Below are 20308 nucleotides of genomic sequence, written 5' to 3' on the forward strand. Positions count from 1 at the left end.
CTGTATCCCCCCAGAGTACACTTGACTATGGGCCTCATTACGACCCAGGCGGTAAGGGGTTTACGCCAGCGTAAACAGCGCCAACCCTTACCGCCTGAGTATGAGGTCCCTTAGCGCCATGGCGGATTTAACACCTGCTTTTAGCAGGTGTTAAAATCCATGGCGCTAAGGGACCATGGAGTTAATTACGCCACCGTAATTTACGGTGGCGTAATTAACGCCTTCCCCACTCCCATTATGCCCTATGGGGCAAAAATGGGAATGGGGAAGGGTAAATGGGGATTGGGGACTTACCGCCCCGCCAAGGTCGGAATGGGGCGGTAAGTCCGCCAACTACCATGGCGGAATTGCAACCTTAGCGGCATGGACCATGGTGCTAGTAGCACCATGGTCCTCCGCCAAGGTCGTAATGAGGGCCTATGTGTTTATTGTGGGGCAAGCATAGGAAAATGTGTGCAGATGAGCCCCACACATTTTCTGAGGTTGATCTCCCATCATGCGGATGGTCGAATTCCTTACAGTATTGCCATATATTTTCTTTGTGTATTTGTTGCATAATGTGAGGGCCAGTTATTCTTTATTAGAGTGTTTTCCCTTAGCTTTGGGTAGGTAGGGAAATTCTTGCTAGAGTATGGTTAGTGAGGCATGTTGATAATTTTCTTCTGAGAATAAAATGGCATGTTTTGATAAATCATCAGTTGTCGGCTTCTTATTACTGACCCCTCACAGAATGCAGACATAGTACAGGACAGATTCAGGGATCACTAAGTGAGATGAGACTGCACAGGAGGCTATATCCATCTGCTAGACGGTTTGATACTGACAGTGGAAGGACAATTAAGGAATGTGCACATAGGGTAGAAGACTAAACCTTTGACAGAGCTAGTGGCATTAGCAAACCATTGTGTGTCATGACACGAACTGAAAAAAGAGACTTTTTAGAATAAACTAATGTCCCTCCAAATGCAGAACTTAAGGGACACCTAGAGAATGTGCAAAATGCTGCTCTGAGGGGATGTAAAAGTTGAAATAGGGGAAGAGGAGACTTGCCCCCATGATAAAGAGACATGTAGGGAAGCTGAGTGGATACCCAGGTCAGTAGGACCCACAAAGACAGTGAGGCCAACAGGATCAGCCAAGACAACAGGGTCAGCAGGGACCGCCCGATGTACACAGTATGCAATTACTGTAAACAGACTGGGAATTGCCCATATAGCCCACAGAGGCCCTATTCCCTGCGTAATCAGGTGCAGGACACCACCCAAGGTTCCCCTGCAGACAACTTGTTCACCCTTCCTGCCACGAATCAGAGAGTCCCAACTCCCTTACAACCAGGGGGCAATACATAGTACATGTCATAAGATTGGTACACTGGCTCTGGCACTAGTCCTTTGTGAAATATTATGGAGACAATGGGCCTCATTCCGAGGTTGGTGCTAGTCATGGCGCTATTAGCACCATGACTAGCACCATTACCGGTACCGTGTCCCCCTGGTTCAATGGGGACTTACCGGTCTAGTCCAACCCTGCTAAAACCAGGCGTTAAGGAAGGACCCGCGAAGGGACTCGGAATAGGGCGCAAAGGGATTACCGGCCCCAGTGTAATGACCCCCAATATGTCAGGAGCTCCTGTGCAAGAAAACATGTGATGAGCGGTAGTAATCAGAAACTGCCTTAATTGTCAGTGGTGCCCTTTAGAGTTGATACGTGTTTCGACCTTGTCTAAGGTCTTTTTCAAAACTGGGCACAAGAGTGAAATGTATCATTTAGATCAAGAATACATTAAGCATCATCTGTTACAAGGACACATTAAAAATAGTCAAAACGTGACGTAGTTAGTATGTTACAAACCATCAATTGACTCACCCAATATGGGTTAACATAAACATAAACCAACATATAGGGTGTCCAAGTGGTATGCATACCAAAGGGCGTAACAAATATAATGCACCCAGCCATCAGTTTTGTGCGTTCAAAGAACATTTTCATAGTCAAAGAGCCCATAAGAAAAGTGGCCAATTCAACATAGAAGATATTTTTTTAAAATAATAAATAGAAACACATAAGTAAAAAAGTAACATGAGACGTGATAACAAGGAAGATTAAAGAAGAAAGACCAAAAAACAGGGGCGGGGGGAAGAGGAAACATGTCGATGAGTCCAACCGCAATAATAAGGTGGGTCTGATATCCCTCACTAAAAATAGTGAAGCCCCCAAAGTACAGGCCATTTGTCATATTACTGATACACTCACCCAAGGGGTCTCTAGCGCGTCCAATCAGTGCATATTGCATGCAAATTCAGTTAAGAGGAGCCAAATCCCTGATTCCTGCAAAGTACATCAAGCTTGGCATGTAAGAAACCATGATAATGCAGGTCGCATACAAGCATATCTTTGCTAATGTGTATGCAAGCAGAGTCGTAAGCATTTAACACAGCTGTGCGAAAAACTGTCATGATAGTGTATGATACCAGTGCATCCTACTAAGCTTCATATTGACGGGCTGGCCCAAACACCAGACCTGAAACTGCATCCGTCGTTTGGGTGACCGTTCTGTGATTAACAAGTACCGTGTGCTAAGCAACTAATAATACATGAACATGAGCAAGCATCAAACCATCAGTGTATTAGAGATTGATAATAGTGTAAATCTTGTCATACTGTCAAAGTGCCCATAATAGCCTATGCAGGCACAGTTTATGCCGGAAGAATGCCTTTGCTTAGCAACACTAGACACACCCAGCATTGAGAGCACGGGCCGGTTGCATCGGCATGGTCGCATTTTAAATTGAACTCAATGTAAACACTCAATGAATGCGGGGGCACTCGTACCAGTAGCTAGTGTTGTGCTCCCCATGTAACTTCGGGATCACTGGGCTCAATGGCCTGCCGCGATCAGTTTCGATTGCGGCCGCCATTGCAATTGAATTTAAGTAGTTGGAAACAGTCGCTGCACATGCGTGGGACGGCAATGGCCATATCCAGCCATGGCACGGAGGACATATAGACGCGGCCAAACCTGATTGCCCCACATTATGGTGCAAACACCAGAATTATGTTGATCATGGGTTAAGCACATTAAAGCTGAAATTGTTAATGGACGAAACAAATTGCATAAGGGCAAGCAAATACTGTCAACAGACGAGATCACTGGCAATATGCCTGACACTAATAATTAAATTGCAAAAAGGCACATGGTTGCCAAGACATTGCCTACATTTAACATCAGTATAGTTGTAAAGCACATTCATGGAGCGCTAAGACAATGGTTAAAAAAGTGTAAATGCACATTCAAGTTGATGATCATTGTGAGCACCTTTGCTTAGTTAAAAATAGAGGTAAATATAAAGGTTCCGTTTCTGCAGCGTTGTCCAACAAAAGGCTCATCCCGACTTTGATCTCTGGAGTGATCTGTGAATGCATGTGACCTACAACAAGCAAACATGTACAAAAATATCGGTAACACATATGTGAGATAATACAGCACAAGAACCTTTACAGAAAGTCACAAGAAATATCCCATTTCATGATCTGTGTTTAGACCATTTAGGCTAGTTTGCATTTGACAAATGATCCCTGACTCAGTCTGTAGTAGTTTTCTCTCCTTATCCCTGCCTCGTTTCCCCAAGGACATTTTCCTCAGTCCACTGAATCTCAGGTCTTTCTTGTTATCTAGTTGATGTGAAGTCTGCCAGTTGATAGGTGCTCTTGTATGCGGAAACGTAGCTCATGTATGGAGCTTCCAATACACATTTTGTGACATATGCATATAATGGCATAGATCACATATTTTGACCAGCAGTTGATATTGGCAGTTATCTTGGTGGTAATGCCCTGTGGGTCAGTAAATTGGTGAGAGGCAGTATGTGCGTATCTGCACATTGTGCATGTAGCACACTTGGAAAAACCCTGCACATGGTGCAGTCACTATATACCCTGTGTAGTGCACTCAGGGGATAGTAAATCTGCTCTGCAAAAGGGCAGTTTCCCAGATGTGACACTATGAAGGCAGTAGGGATATCTGTGGGAATGAGCCTTTAATCACCTCAAACAAAACCAGGCCTGCTACGTAAGAAGCGAGTACACCGTTGTACATAAAGCACGTTTATTGTACAAAAGCTCCGGGGGGGCGTTAGATGGTGTTGCAGGACCATACTAACCCAAGCCTCAACAATTCAACATCAGTTGGCAGTTTATATACTTTTTGCAACAATTTCAAAACAATCCCAGGTACTATGTTACCATCCACCCCCCAAATGTAATTGGACAAAACCTCTTCAAAGAAATCCCATCTTTCCCCAGTTCTGTCATGTTCATTGGTTAGGCTTATCTTCATTATTATCTTCAGATCATATTCAAAATACACATCTTCTTGGGATTCAGTGTAGTAGGTCCATATGTCAGTACATGGTTAAACTTGGTATTGAAAACATAATTCATTGCTAGCAATAACTGGCCTAAGACCTTTCACTTTAAGTATGATTGCACATGGTCCTGCTGACGTATTTTGGCAAATAGAGAGAGGACTGCATGAACAGGATGTTCTTTGAACTATAGATTGCAATCTTCATTCCACAGACTCCTGGCACCTTAATCTAATTTATGCCGCCACATACAACCTCTGATGACCTTGAAAAATACTTAACCGTTGGACCTCAGGCATCATGTTTATTACCAACAAACACATTTCTAATCATGTCTAAAGATTTTAATACAAAGGACTAGATACCATCTGTTCCCTTGCAAGTACTGTGAACCTTACCCTGTTAGTACAATCTTATTACTAGTAACTAATTCTCTTTTCCGTCAAGAATGTCTGTCCCAGCTACTTTAGAATGCATGTGTAACAACTAACCATGGAAAAAAGCACCTCATTGTATGGACTTGTGTTTGTGTTGCATTTGCAGATTTAATATTGTATCTTTCTATTTGATTCAAATGATTTAGCCAAAATATCCCTGTTTGATGCCTTCCCGGTCATCAATGTGGTGTGTGCCGCCTGAATCCCTTGTAATAAATGGGACCCTGGTTGACCACCCTAACATATCTAATACCTCAGTCATGCACTCAGTAACCGAACCTCTCACGATCATGTTAGGACCTACTACCGAAACACATGCATTCCTCCTAAGTGCCAGTTAATTTAGTCTCATCTACCTTTTCTGTAAATTCAGGTGTCTATATAGAACACAGGATGGAATATTCTTCAATATTCCCTGTAATAATGCACAGGCTGTTATTTGAACTCTCCATGTGAATCCGGAGGTAAAATCACCATGCAATGGAGAGTGGACAGATGATTTGAAAACATTGATACACTCTATATCTGCTTTTTTATGATCAGTTAATGACAATGAAGTAGAATGCATTCACATTACTGAACCCGTTGGGATAAAAGCTAAGACCTTTAAGAAGCTGCCACAGATTCCCCAGTAACCAATAAAGCAAGGAGCAGAGCAAGGAACCATCTCTGTTATTGAATTACTCCTGAAGCAAAGCATAATCATTCTGACTACTAGTCCATGCCATATTCCGATATTGCCTGTGAAGAAGCCAGGGCACACAACCTACTGTTCTGTTCAGAATGTGAGAGCTGTTAATGTGGTAGTCCCTTCATTTCGAGGTGTGCCCAGCCAAATACAATACTGTCATGTATCCCTCCTGAAAAACACATTTTCCATTAGTGGATTTGTTCTCAACATTCTTCTCTGTCCCTATACATACGGATAGTCAGTACTTTTCTTGCATTTTCACATAGAGGATCCAGTACAACTGCGCCAGGTTGCCCCAGGGGTACTCTGAGTCCCCTACCCTTGATCTCCTGGATATTTGTGTTGGTGAGCTGTGCCCCAGATGTAAGCCCTGTTGCTCGTTCTAAGTAGCCAAATGGTCATCTAGATTTTGCTCTTTATGTACACACCAAGCTGCAAAGACAGTATTGGCCCCATTCCAGATTCAATCTCCTACTTGCTTTTTTACTTCCCCTGCGCAATTCCTCAGACTGCTTATGCAGACTAATTGAGGCCCCTCAGAGCAATTGGGAAACTGTGTTGTGACCTGAAATTCACACAAGGTTATTGTGAGGGCATATTGGAGTAAGACACAGACAACAGATTCTGAATTAACAATAAAATGTGATTAACTTAAACATCAGGATGGAGAAAGGCCTATCTTGCCCTATACTATGGTCGGATTTCCGTACCAAACTAAATCTAAGGAAAGTCAAAGTCCAAGAGTTGAACAAGAAATCTGTGTCCAAAACCTATATTTGTCCTCTCTACTAATCTATAAAAAAAAGTGTAGGGATGTAAGCTACCAACAAAATAGTGTTCAAGATAAAGTGTGGAGCTCTGCCTAGCTCGCAGCTTTCTTTCTGCTCCCTTACCAAAGTATAAAGCAGTTCCCACAGCAGTCTCAGGATTGCCTTGAGTTCAACAGGATATAGAATCCACCAGTACTCAGGGTTCCCTTCCCCAAGTGCCAAAAACCACTGTTAAAAAACATGCAACATCTTGAAACTCCGTCCTCAAGTCAACAAGTAATTCAAACCTCAGGGTTCCCTTCCCCAAGATGCATTTTCAATGGTATTTTGATATGATGGTATTTCCCAGTTTTCTTAAAGTTCTGTGCCACTGTTGCGCCATTCAACATATCATATCATATTCAACAGTCTTTGTACAAAAACATTGTCTTGGCTGAAAATTGTAGTTTGTTTTAATTCACTTGTGAAAGTTCAACTGAAAAGTTCCATTCACTTTGGAGTCCAAAAGAACATTGGGTTCACTTATGTTATTTAAAGTTCTGTTCACTTTAGGGTTCAAGTTTTATTGGTTTCTTTAATTCAAAGTTTGCTTGATTTGTATGGATCAACATATATGTACTTTGCTTGCATTTAAAGTTTCATTCACTGTGAACTTAACACACGATGGGTTTATTTAAGTTGTAAAGCTTCAGTTCCTTATAATCTTCATAGGTAACAGTTTTCTTTCAGTGCGGTATTCAATAAATATGAAGATATATTTGTTAAGCTTTGCATTCGGTTCGGGATTCAATGAATATTAAAGGTTTTCATTTAGTTCACTTTGTTGTTATATTTAAAAGTTAATTTTGTTGTAATATACCTTTGTAGTTTGCCTTTCAATGTGCCCAGCACGCAGACATTCGAAAAACATGCTTTTATGTACACGCGACCACTCCGTAACAAAGTATTCTCAATTGTTCAAAGGTTAACAAGTTCCATTGTTCACTGGTTAGCAAGGATTTGAAACGGAGACCTTCGAAAACTTATCTTATCATTCACGCGACCACTCCAATACAAAATAACCTTGCGTATAAGATCAAACACTTGCATACTGGGTTTCTGCTTTCATTGAAACTCACTGGTTGCCTCATTGCGAGTTCTTGCACTGCAGATATCTCGACCTTCCGGTCTCTGCCTCAGGACTGCACCTTCTAGCCCTCAGGCACTTCTGGGGCAGCTTCTGTCCCTAGGAGAACGAGCACTTCAAACTCCAGAGAAAGGGGCAGCCTCCCTGCATGGGTCTCCTTTTAATGTTCCTTCGGTTCCATGGAGCTCCAACTTCTGGGCCACTCTCCCTTGAACCGTTGGCGTGTTCCCACGTACAGCTCCTCACTGCTTCTTTTGGCCTCGATGCTGCTGCTTCACAGTATAAACTCATAGTCGCTAAAATGTTGTTCACAGTATAAACTCATAGTCGCTAAAATGTCTTTCAAGATACCATACCAAAACCCTTATCTATGTATCTTTGTTTTCGTCACATAGGCGGACCAAATGGTTTTCAGGATCCCTTTTCTTCTCAGTCTACGGGGCAAAACAGAGTACCAATAATTTGTTATATAAGACACATGAGGCAGTTCAGGTAATACTTCAGGAGCTGTGGTTGGTTTAGTAACAGTGGTAATTTTATTCTACAACACATTCGGGGTGGGAGTCAATTTCGAGGAATTTGATTCAGTATTTAGAGCATTGAGGTAATCGTTGTCAGAGATCCAATTGGGAAGAGCATCACAAGGGTAAGGGAGCACCGCACAGGGACATATGGCTGGTTATGGGACACAACATAGTAGCTCCTTCCAACTCCTAGCCCCCCGGCACTGGAACTCCCTACCTCTTGCAATCCGCTCTACCCCCACCTTCTCCTTATTCTGCACCTCCCTTAAATCTCTCCTTCTCCACTCTCCTCCTTGAAACCCCTTCCCCTTCCTGCCTCCCCTCCCTCCTTTATCTTTCGACCTTGACTATCTCCATCCCCTCCCCTACTTCCCCACTCTCACCTTTCCCCTTCCCTCCTCCTACTCTTCATCACCCCTCCCTCCCATCCTGTCCTACTCCACTATTCTCCCTATTCCCTTCAGTTAATTGTTCTTCTTACTGTTTTGTTGACTGATTCATATTGTAATTTGCTTCTACCGTTATATTGTTTATTTTTTCTGTATTAAGTTGTTCAATTGACCAACGCTTTGGTGTAAAGCGCTTTATAAATCAATAAATACAATACAAATACAATAGAATACAATACAAATCCACACCACATTCCTAACTGCCCATAAACCCACATGTCACCCCCCCCCCCCTGCCAGTGAATGATGTACCTTCTTTTATACCACAGCCACGTCTCTATCTCAGAGACGTGGTCACCATACATGACAGATTATAACTCTGCATTTGCTCAGAGGAAGAGGCAAAAGAGACATTGCAGGCCAGAAAGGAAACTAAAATAAATAAGATTCATAAAACAGGTATTTCCATTGTCAACTGATTGGTGATGCAGCCCATTTACAGTGGTTCACATGGACCTTCACCGCCAAGTTAGAGGTTGATAACACTTGATATGGCCCTCCAGCATGTAGCCAAACAGAACTTCCTCTGATGGATCTTCAACAGCACAAAGTCTCCTGGCTACAGAGAGTGGCTGGGTTTAGTCTGTTTCTTAGACAGAGGAACCATGACCTGGTTATGAACACAACTGGCAGAAGAAATTAAGGATTTAACATACCCCAGGAAATTGACATCAGTTAAGTGTGGCCTTTTATCAACAGATTTTGCAGGTGGAGATGAGGGGAGTGTCATGAGCTGCCAACATAAGGTTTCATAGGAGCTTATCCCAGTTTTCCTGCAAATAGTGCTTTGCACACTAATAAACACAAGGGGAAGGGCATCAGGCCACTTTAACCCTGTTTCTGAACAGATCTAATTTTTGATGATACAATTTCTCTGCTCGAATGACTGTCCCTGCTGACTGTTGATGATGTGGACAATATAAATGGAATTGCACATTCAGAGTTGTCAGGAACCTTTTCACCACATTTACAAAGTGTGACCCTTTGCCACTCTTGATACTAATAGATACACCAAACCTGGACACAAAGTCCCTGACCAAGATCTCAATTGTTACAGCATCTGTTCTTCTGCCCACCCAAAGAAGGCATCCAGAATCACAAGTAGATACTACCTGTGGATGGATCTTGAAAAATCCTCCATGTTTGATGGATTATACCGACTGGCAGGGTTTCAGTCAATGGGTAGGGGAAACAGTGATGTTGCAATCAAAAAGAGTGCTTAACTCCTATTTTGAATGCGCCTTCCGCTTAGCTGTGTCCAAGAGGATTGCATCAGACTCTGTGTTGTGGTCCTGTTAAACCCAGCTTGATCCTGGGTTGGGGGCATACTTTTGATCACATGTATTCACTATGGAGGATGGATGGGCAAGGACAAACCAAATGTGTCTTGCCTTGAGTGTGCTTGTGTTTACAGTGTGTGCCGAAGGGGTCTTGGAAACCCAAGTCCATAATGGTCAGTATGCAGTGTATCAACCCAATTGAGTCTAGTCTTTGGGGTGTGCACCCATGCTATTTGTCATTTGCTGTCTGGTGAATAGGCAGGCTTTAAATGACTTTCTTGCATTCAGATGACCTTTGAGTTTAGAGAAGTTCTATAGCTTGATGTTCCATAGGTTAGTTGCATGCAATGAGAGAGTGGATTCTCCTTGCCATTTCCTATTGAAGCATGGGACTTTTACTAGAGCTGCATAACTGGATCTGAGCGTTCTGAAAAGCACACATTTGATAAACTTTGTCGAGGGGCAAATGAACGCATCAATCATGGGGTTGGCCCCACCCCCACCTCCATATCTTAGAAACAAAAGGAGTATGTCATTTATGGCATCTGCCCCTTCCCCGCCACTATACCATAAGTTTGAGAGACGCTATTCAAGACAACTCTACTGACCTTATCCTGGAACAATCGAACAAGAGATGATTCTGGAAGCTCAAGAAGATATGAACATGCTGTAACTGAAGATGACAAGAGCAAGGGACATCACTGCTAAGCTGACACCCATAGATGCACTGGACCAGACACAACATGGGTGCCTTACAGAACCTCAATAGATACTAAATTGTTCAAAACCAAAGGACTAGTTGGAGAAAGCTATGAGCGAAAAAACCAGTGTGGGCTAATTTAATTAATACGTTTTCCGTTCAAAACAAACATACATACTTATGTAAATACTACTACATTAAACATCACTTTCCATTTCATTATAAAAAAAATGGTACATATATCAGTGCAAAAATTGCATGTGCCGAAAAGATTTTTCATAAAGGCAAACCCCTGGGTCTATTAACTCATGGGTTATGTTATTAGAACTGGCTAGTGTTCACAAATGTAAAAGCCATTCCACTAAAAAAAACACTATACAAGAAATTAGCCAACTATAGGTATTTGTGGAGGATTTTGCCTTCCTTTTGGGACCATCTATGGACTAGATGTGAATACTGACGTAGGATCGGCATTGAAGCTTGAAAGAAGACTAGTCTCCTCTTTTTCAAAGTAACAGACTGCCTATCATGTTTACTAATGCCAGCTATATTTTCTTTGCCAAACCCATTAGTTTTTACAACATACTACGCTGAATTTTGATTATACTTCAGATCTATCATTACTATGGGAGTTTGCAATTAAAGGGTTCTGCCTAAGTGGAATCGTTACGGTTCCCACTCATGAAAACACAGAAAGAATCAAACCGCTTTCTATGGTCATGAATATACTTCAGAATGGCAGTGAAGTTAAAAAACTGGTTGGTCTTTTTTCTATAATCTTTGAGACAGCTTTTAAGCACGGGAACAGCTCAAAGAAACATCTGGTGAAACCTTTTCGAATGTTTTCTCCCACAAATACAATCATGCTCTAAACGGGAACTGTGTAACTATTGACGAAGACGGCCAGAAGAAGCTACTCTATAGACAGGTAAGCAAATAATGCAGAAACAGAGACAACGTCGATGGACACAACTGAATGGCGTAGTGGAATTTGAGTTCCACCGTTCCTGAAAATAGGAGTCAGAGTCTTAATTTTTTTAATTTTTTAATTTTGGTTATGAAATTAGTCAACATTTTACACAAACAAACATATTACATATATAAAACAATATAAAAGGACACTTTGGGCCTCATTACGAGTCAGGCGTTAAGGGATTTAAGGCGCCGTAAAAGGCGCCGACCCTTAACGCCTGATTACAAGGTCCCTTTGCGGGATGGTGATTTTAACGCCTGCTTTTTGCAGGCGTTAAAAACCATGCCGCAAAGGGACCTTGGTGCTAAGTACGGTGCCGCAATTTGCGGCACCGTACTTAGCGCCTTCCCCATTCCCATTATGCCCTATGGGGCAAAAATGGGAATGGGGAAGGGCCATGGCGGAAGGGGGAATAACCACTCCTCCAACCTCGGAATGGGGTGGTAATTCCCCATTCCGCCATGGCGGAGTCGGAGAGTTACCGGCATGGACCATGGTGCTGTTAGCACCATGGTCCATCCGCCAGGGTCCTAATGAGGCCCCTTGTATCAATACCAAAGTATAAAAAGTAAAATGACATATAATTACAACCAGCATTATTTGATCACTTCTCGAAGAAACAAAAAAAGAAAAGAAACATGAAGAAAAAAGAGGAAAATAGAGCAACTTCTAGATCACATTTCCAGTTAATTTCAAATCTTTTAAGAGACAAATTACTTCATAAGTTAAAAAAGTTTCATGGTCTTGCGCCAGTCTTTCCCAAAACAGATTTGAGTTCAAAGTTTCCGAATCATGAACAAATCTTTTGTATCTTTTCATTCTGAGAGGCCACGTCCACATACTTTCTGCTAACAAATGGACCACCATTTGTTTCATTCCTTCGTCATACTTGTCACAAATATTAGAGGCAAACTTCGTTGGATCTCTAATATGTTGAATTTCCAGTGTTGGAAGCAAAAATAGCCTGAATCGTAGGAAGTCAGATCTGCCACTTCGATTTAATGATTTTTTTAAAATAGGCTGGGAGATAACCAATTGGTTTATCAGTTTGGGACCAAGACGCTGAGAGCTTGGCAGCTCTCATTTTAGCTATGGTTCTAATCCAGTCCATTCGCTTAACAGAATCTTTAACTTTCAATGGATTCTGGATTAGAATATCTATTGAGGAGGCTGCCAGATCTAATATGGTGTTACCATTGAGTCTTAGGGTATTAAGAAAGAAGTAATCATTCGCCTTCAACTGTTGATTAACTTCCTAATATAGAGAGGCCTTCTGGGGGCATAAGATGAGTCTATACAAGGTCAGCCATTTCCATTCCATTGTAGACAATAGTGAACCAAGAGCTAACTCATACTGTATACATGCAGTTGGTATAGAATTTGGTAAACCCAAAACATTTTCCCAAAGCTGACCTTCTATCTTGAAAGGCCTGAGGATAGGTCTCTAGACCATATGTAATCACTGGAACAACTTTCCCCACGTAATATTTAACAAGAGGAATCAAGGAAAAGCTACAGTATTTTGAGTATATTCTCTTCATTTGCGCTCCTAGCCTTCTTAGTTTCGGGACAATAGCTGTTAAAAGATGACACATAGAAGGATAGGACGGTATGCATTTCTTTTGCCGCGGGATTTTTCGTAGCGGGACTTTTCATCGCCGTTTTTTTATCAAAAAATAAATCATAGTTTTTTTTTTGGAGCGGGTTAAAAATTAAATAAGTATTTGTTGGTGAAAAGGAATAATTAAAAAAATAAATAAAGGGGGGTTTGAGGGGTAACCCCTCCCCAAAAAACAAAAAAAAAAACGATGAGTCTTTTTTGATAAAAAAACGGCGATGAAAAGTCCCGCAACGAAAAATCCTGCGGCAAAATAACGTAGAACCAATAGGACGGAATCTGGCATCCCAGATAAGTCACTTCTTTATCTGCAGTAAGGATAGAATTGTTCAAATGTCATACTACATATTTTTTTGTTATTTTAAGCGGATGTTTAAAGATAACAATTTTTGACTTATCTGGATTGGTAAATAGATCATTCAGAAGAGCATATTCTGCTAGAGCTGTAAGTAAACATTGCAGACCGACTTGGGTGGGATCCATCACTGCAATATCATCGGCGTAGGCCAACCCTGAGATTTTACTAGTTCCAATCTTAGGAGCAACTAGACCATTTTTCACTAAACATTGGAATAGGTCCGCCATAAAGAGAATAAACAAAAAGGGTGCCAATAGGCAGCCTTGACGGACACCCCTTTCTGTCTTAATGGCAGCAGATAAACGGCCAGATTTTGTAATCCTTACTCTAAGGGCCTCATTACACGGTAGGCGGTAGGGATTTACCGGTACCGGTAAAATACCGGTACCGGTAAATCCCTGCCGCCTTACTACGAGGTCCCTTAGCGGGTTGGAGTTTTAACGCCTGCTTTTTGCAGGCTTTAAATACCAACCCGCTAAGGGACCTCGGAGCTAATTACGGCACCGCTAAATTGCGGTGCCGTAATTAGCGCCTTCCCCATTCCCATTGAGCCCTATGGGGCAGAAATGGGAATGGGGAAGGGCAATGGCGGAAGGGGGATTTACCGCCCCTCCAACCTTGGGATGGGGTGGTAAATCCCCTTTCCGCCAAGACGGTGCCGGTATTTTACCGGCATGAGCCAATGCGCTAATAGCGCCATGGCTCACCGCCTACCGTGTAATGAGGCCCTAAGTGCTAAATCTTGATGTAGTTAGATAAGAATATTCAGTAAACCATCCGACAGGCCCCATTTTTTTAATTTGTACCACAATTTATTTCTATTCATGGTATCAAACGCTTGGGAGGGATCCACCCAGGCAGCAAAGAGAGGGGTACCAGCTTTGGCCATTGAAGAAGAATTAATACAGGTCAAGATCAGTATGTTCAAAGATGTTGATAGGCCTCTTCTAAAACCTGTCTGTTTTCTCGGGATAATACCCTTGGATTCTTCCCATCTCTCCAGTTCATTCAAGACTAGGCAACTGAAAACGTTTCCATCTGCATCAAATAACAAGATAGGGCGATAGTTAATCGCGAGAGTACGGTCACCCTTTTTGTATATTGGAATGACAATAGCCTATTCAATGATTGTGGAGTTGACTTTGACAGAAGAATATTGTCAAAAAGACCCTTCAATATTATGGCCCACATAGCTGGATTTTTTTTTAGGACTGAATTAGATAAACCATTCGGACCCGGGGCCCTCGAGCTAGAAGATTTCTTAATTAGATGCTCAATATCATCTATCTCAAAATGGAGGGACCAATTTGGCTCTTTCTGGCAGTAGATGAGTTGGGAGGGATCGACAGCGTAAACCTTCATGAAGTGGTCCACCCATGTTTTTTCATTGATCAAGGAGATTTGAGAGGTGTCATTAGGACTATCTATCGATTTGATAATTGCCCAAAAATGTTTAGAATTTCGCAGGGAAAGAGCCTTCAACATCTCCTCGCCATCGTTATGAGATAACATAAACCTGTTATTAATTTGTTTGATTTGATCTAAACGATCATTCTCATCTTTTACTGTTCTTTTGATAAAATGTTTATTGACTCTTAGTTGCCTCTTTTTTTCATATATTTGGTTATCAAAAGAATGTTTATGCTTTTTAAGAGGCTTACCATTAGCTGACTTAGGCAGATTCAAAAACCAAAAAAAGGTGGTAAAATTATACGGTTTGCATTTCTCTAACAAAGGGCTTGGAGATGAGTGGTTCACAATTCTTTCTAGATTCTCATTAAGAGTTTGGCCCCCTTTTTCAAATCTCATAACTCGATTTCCCAGTATATTAACTTCCAGAAGTGTAGAATATTGAGGGTTTAAGGAAGTATCCTCTATTTTTATGGGGAAAGTCAACATATCATGGTCACTATCTTGGGTATGTATCAAATTAAGAGTTAGGCATTTGTCAAATATATTCTTAGAAACATACACATAATCAATAGTTGAGACGGCGTTATTTCTTTCCTAAAATGGTGCACATGGGATATCTCCCTTCACATTCCCATTGAGCATGATTAAATTCCATTCTGACATAAAGTCATCCCAGACATATCCATTGCTAGACTTATTTTTTGGCGGAAAAGGTGCTAAGTTTGTGGTGACACATTGAGTATTCAAGTCACCCAAAAGGATCAATTCATCAGATGGAAATTGAGATATAGTTGCAACCAATGTGTCAGATAGAGAGTACAAAAAGGCTCTAATTGAGGTAGTTGTAGGGTTCCAATAAATTGTAATTACCAACCAGTACGAGGATATTATTATATTTAAGCCGTACTCTGACCACCAATAGTCCCTGAATTATATTTGTTATAAAGGTGCATTCAACAAAGACCTCTCTTCTACACACTAATAGCAAGCCTCCACTAGGACGACCTACTCCTCTTTGTTCAGTAAATTGTTGAAAGACAGAAAAATATTCAATACCCACAGCATCCATCAACCAAGTTTCTTGCAATGAGAAGAGGTCAAATTTCCAAAAAATGAGCAGTCTCTGATTGTCTCTGGAAAAAGAGTAATAGTCTCTAGAATTCTAGGATAGGCTTCTGAGTTCTTGATTTGCTAGAGTTTCTGTTCAGGAAGACCCATCCTTTGGAAGACTTGAGCTATAATATCTGGTACCATTTCCCAGAGGTTCAGAGGCCCTCCCAAATTCACCACTTCCCTCCTAGGTAGACTATTTGGAAGAGTACTGGAGTGTATTTTGGAGATAATATATCCCCTTTTCAGCCATTCCTCTCTGGACTCAAGCATTGTCTCAGATGCTAGTCTTAATTTCATTCGGACTTCCGTTGAGCTTGTATTTGGATAATCTGGAAAGCTTACTCGCTCTATATCGCTAGAAGTCAGGTATTTTAACAGATTCATAGACTTCATCTGCTCCAAAATAGCTGGCCGATTAATGGGAGTTTTTGAGCTATTATCTTGGAATTTGGACAAAAAGATACTCTCCATTAAGGAGTTACCAACACCATTTCTAGAGGATAAGGAGAGAGCTGGCACCCTGGGCATCGAAAGAGCTGGCAGTGGAAGGGTGGTCTTAAGATTTCTCAGAACAAACTTCTCCCTCAATGGTTTAGCATTCTGGCCCGCTTCCGATTGTATAATCACCTTCCAAATTTCCTGGCTTTTTAGTGAGTCGATGTTTTGTAAAGTCTCATCCATTCCCAAGTTATGACTTTTTTTCCCCATCAGTATATCTGGATTTGTCTGTTTTAGAAAAATTGGAGCGATTTTCATAGGTGGCACACTTGATTTCAATTTTTGTTTTTGTTTAGGAGGCAGAAAAATGGGTGCAATTTTCTTGGGTGGAGCCAGAAGATCCGTCTGACTGCTGACTGTCACTTTGATAATGGCCGGCAGGCCCTGATCCTGATTCTTATTTAGTTATGGATCTGTTAAATTAATTTTAACATTTTTAGATGACCCTGGTCTAGGGCCTTTCAAATTTCCTTTATTTTTGTTCAGAATAGGCAGTTTTTTCAATTTTCTGATAGATTCCTTGGAACTCACCGGAAGTTGTTTACTTTTCCCATTCTTTGCTGTTCGGTTTTTGTTTTTTCCCTCCATTTTTGACTCTTTCATCTTCCTTTTCCTCCTTTTTTTAGTTTTTCTGATTTTTTTTTTTACTTTTTCTAATTTTCTTTGGTCACCTAAGTCTTTACTTGGGAACTCACCTTCCTCAGTTAAATGATCTTTCGGAGTCGGGACGATCTCTTCATCAGCCAGTTGCGCCAAGCGCATGAACTCTTCCATGACAGATGCCGATAGAGTGGTATCCTCCCACTCATTAGCCATTTGTCCTACCTCCAGACTCTTCGGTATAGCTGGAGCATCCTGGCTACTCAGAGTTGATTCACATTTTTTAGTCAATACAGTTAAGTCCTGTTTTAAATCCCTTCCTTGCAATAGCATCTGATCCATTTTACTTAATTGGATTTCGTGGAAGGATTTTAAGAGATTCATAGATGTAGTTCTCTCCACATTTATTGCTGATTTTAATGGCACCAAAATTTAAGTCTACTGACTCCATTTCCTTAGTTAATGCCATCAAAATCCCTGAATGTTGTTCCACTTGTGATTTAATATTTTCAAAAACTTTCACCAGAGAAGTCAGGACAAAGTTTAAGGCCGCTATTGTTGGAGGTCCCATGTCTTCCCGACCCAAATGTTCCTGTTTATGATCTTTTATCTGATTTTCAGAGGTCAAAATCGGATTTTGTCGTTCCGTCGGAGATTCCCCTTCCAACGAAGGCCACAGTTCCACAACCAGATCTTTGTCTGCCGAGAGGTTGATATCTTGGACATCCAAAGATACAGCCTGAGGAGGTCTGCTTTGAGGACTTAGATTTTGTAATTCTTCCAGTGTATGCTGAATATCTGAAAAGTCGTCTGTCAACATCACCGTACTGTCTTTTGTTTACTGGTACACTGGATTTGGGAGAATTATCTTTAATAGTATTTTTCATGGTGGTCGCTGTAACCGTGTAGTTCAGTTTCATTTGTAATATGGTATTAGTTGCCATATTATGAGGGGTGCAATAAGATGGATCCTTGAATTTATCCAACTTGCAGGGAGATAGACCAGAAGTTGTAGGAATGTCCAGGTCATCCGGGAACGTACTCTGCGGTGGTAAGAAGCTGCCCCTCCCCGTTTTGTCGGGGTATAATGGGAAATCTTTCCAACATATTCAATCGATCCAATGGGGTAGAATTATTTTGAGGATCGGGTAATGCGGTTTTATATCTAAGTGGACTGCTTCGCAAATTATAGATATTTGGCATTGCCTCTAGCCCCTCGCTTGCCAATAAAAGAATTGGAGCTAAATGGCAGACCAAACACCATACCATGGAGAACACAGGTGAGCAAGATCAAACAGAATAAGCCAAAATGTTGTCAGAATTTCCCCAATAAAGATCCAATGGGGCCAGTGCCCCGGAGTTCCCACATGGTAAAAACTGAGCAGGCGAGATCAAAGGAGGTGTCTCCAACAGTCTTCCGCTCAACCTCAGTTGATCCAGAACAATAGAAATTACAATAGGTGTCCGAGGCAAGAATAACATTTTCAAAGCTCAAAATCGAACAGAAGCACAGCTGTAAAAAGGGCAACAACTTTACCCGCCTCTAGCACAATCACTGTCAATGTTATGGATGGCATATGCACTTTTCTTTTTTGCAGGATATTCACGCTGCTAGGAACACAAGACCCACTAAGGTCTACAGTGGGATCAAAGAGGACTTGCCTCAACAGTCTCCCACTTCGTGTCTCACACAGCGTTTTCAGAGTCTTACCCGTAGGCCTGCCGTGAGTGAGCTGAGCAAATCTTCTTTCCTTCCTACGGCTATCTCGCTCCGTCAGCTGAAGATTTACTGATGGTCATGAGTCGCCGATCCGCGCACAAAGCACAGCAAACAGTCAAACAGCATCCAAAATGCGGGCCCTTAACTCGCACGGGCTTCGCGCCACAAGCGCGTCGGTATTGCGATTATATCCGCTTCATGGAAAGTTAGATTGGCGGACCTACAGATCTCATAGCTCTTAAGGGAGCAGTGCCTAATTTCCTTAAGAAGTTCCTTTGATTCTTTTGATGTGCAGTTTCCAAAGTTCAGTTCATGTTCAAATAAAAAAAACACTCGCTCCACTCCGCTTCGTGCTACAAGAAAAACACCAGCAATGTCAGCAGCGGAATCAGTAAAGCACAGCGCAGCCAAACAGCATCCAAAATGTGTGCCCTTAACTCACGCGGGCTTCACCAGGGAGTCAGAGTCTTAATTCTGTATCCTTGTTTTACCGGGAGACAGCGAGTACAGTGCCCGGGAGGATTTCTGGATCTTATGTAAAACATAGTTCCAACAGCGGACGAAAAACGTGCTAAACAGAAGGTATGTGAACATTTATAGACACACATTCAAATAAGCAGTAATGCAGTGACATGCCTTTACAAATATGAATGCAATTAGTGACTAATGTCACGAGCACCCTATTTAGATAGGATGCACCACTGTAAGAAGAGCCCTTTTAGTTAGGCTATATACATGGTTCAATCATCCAGGAGATATCGCATGAGCTTTTGCAGATAGCCAAGGAAAGAGGAAATAGGTGAACCGTTGACACAAGCACGGAGGTTGCATGCTGATAGGCTGAGGGTTTAGCCCACTGTGCAATTATGTATCCCCTATATGTGTCCAGTTAAAATTGGAAAGATTCATCTGTGCCTTTTTGTTTTTTCTTGCAGAAGTGTAAACTTGGATCACTTCTGAAAATGGACATCTGATTAAAGAAATATGGATCGGTCCAGATATTGAGTCAAGCACAAATTAGCTAATTGTTCCTCAACTATGAAAACAAATTATGAACCAAATGGCTAATTGGACAGACCATTGAATTATAAACCAGATTTGGGCTAAGAAATGGTTTTTAATGAGAATGTGTGCTTTTATTGTTGTATTTCAGTAAAATGTGTCAAGATACCCAATGCGAAGAAACACTTCTATCTCTATACATGTCCTGAAGAAGACAAGCTTCAGTACCCACTCAGTGGGTTTCTAGATAGCACTTTGTCGAAACTATAGTTGAGGGATGTTTGTTGAAATTACAGAGAGGAAGATGTTAGTTGGCAAAATCCTCCACAAACACCTATTAGTTTAGTTTAGTTTATTGATTTGTAAAGCGCACCTAACCCTCGGGTAACTGGGCGCATGAACTTGATACATGGTTACAAAAGCAATCAGGAATGACATACAGGTAGAGTACAAAGACAAGCCGACTCAGAGTTACAGACTAGGCGGCGTACATGGTTACAAAAGCAATCAGGAATGACATGCAGGTAGAGTACAAAGAAACAGCGACTCAGAGTTACTGACTAGGCGGCGTACATGTGAATACAGGTAAGTGCTGGAAGTTGCCAGGGGCTACAGTTAGATGGCAATGCAGGCCGTTGACAAGAGGCTGTTAATGAACCTTGTCTGTAAGCC

Source organism: Ambystoma mexicanum, chromosome 4q, assembly GCF_040938575.1.
Source record: "Ambystoma mexicanum isolate Mex_15411 chromosome 4q, UKY_AmexF1_1, whole genome shotgun sequence".
Classification (NCBI taxonomy): Eukaryota; Metazoa; Chordata; class Amphibia; order Caudata; family Ambystomatidae; genus Ambystoma; species Ambystoma mexicanum.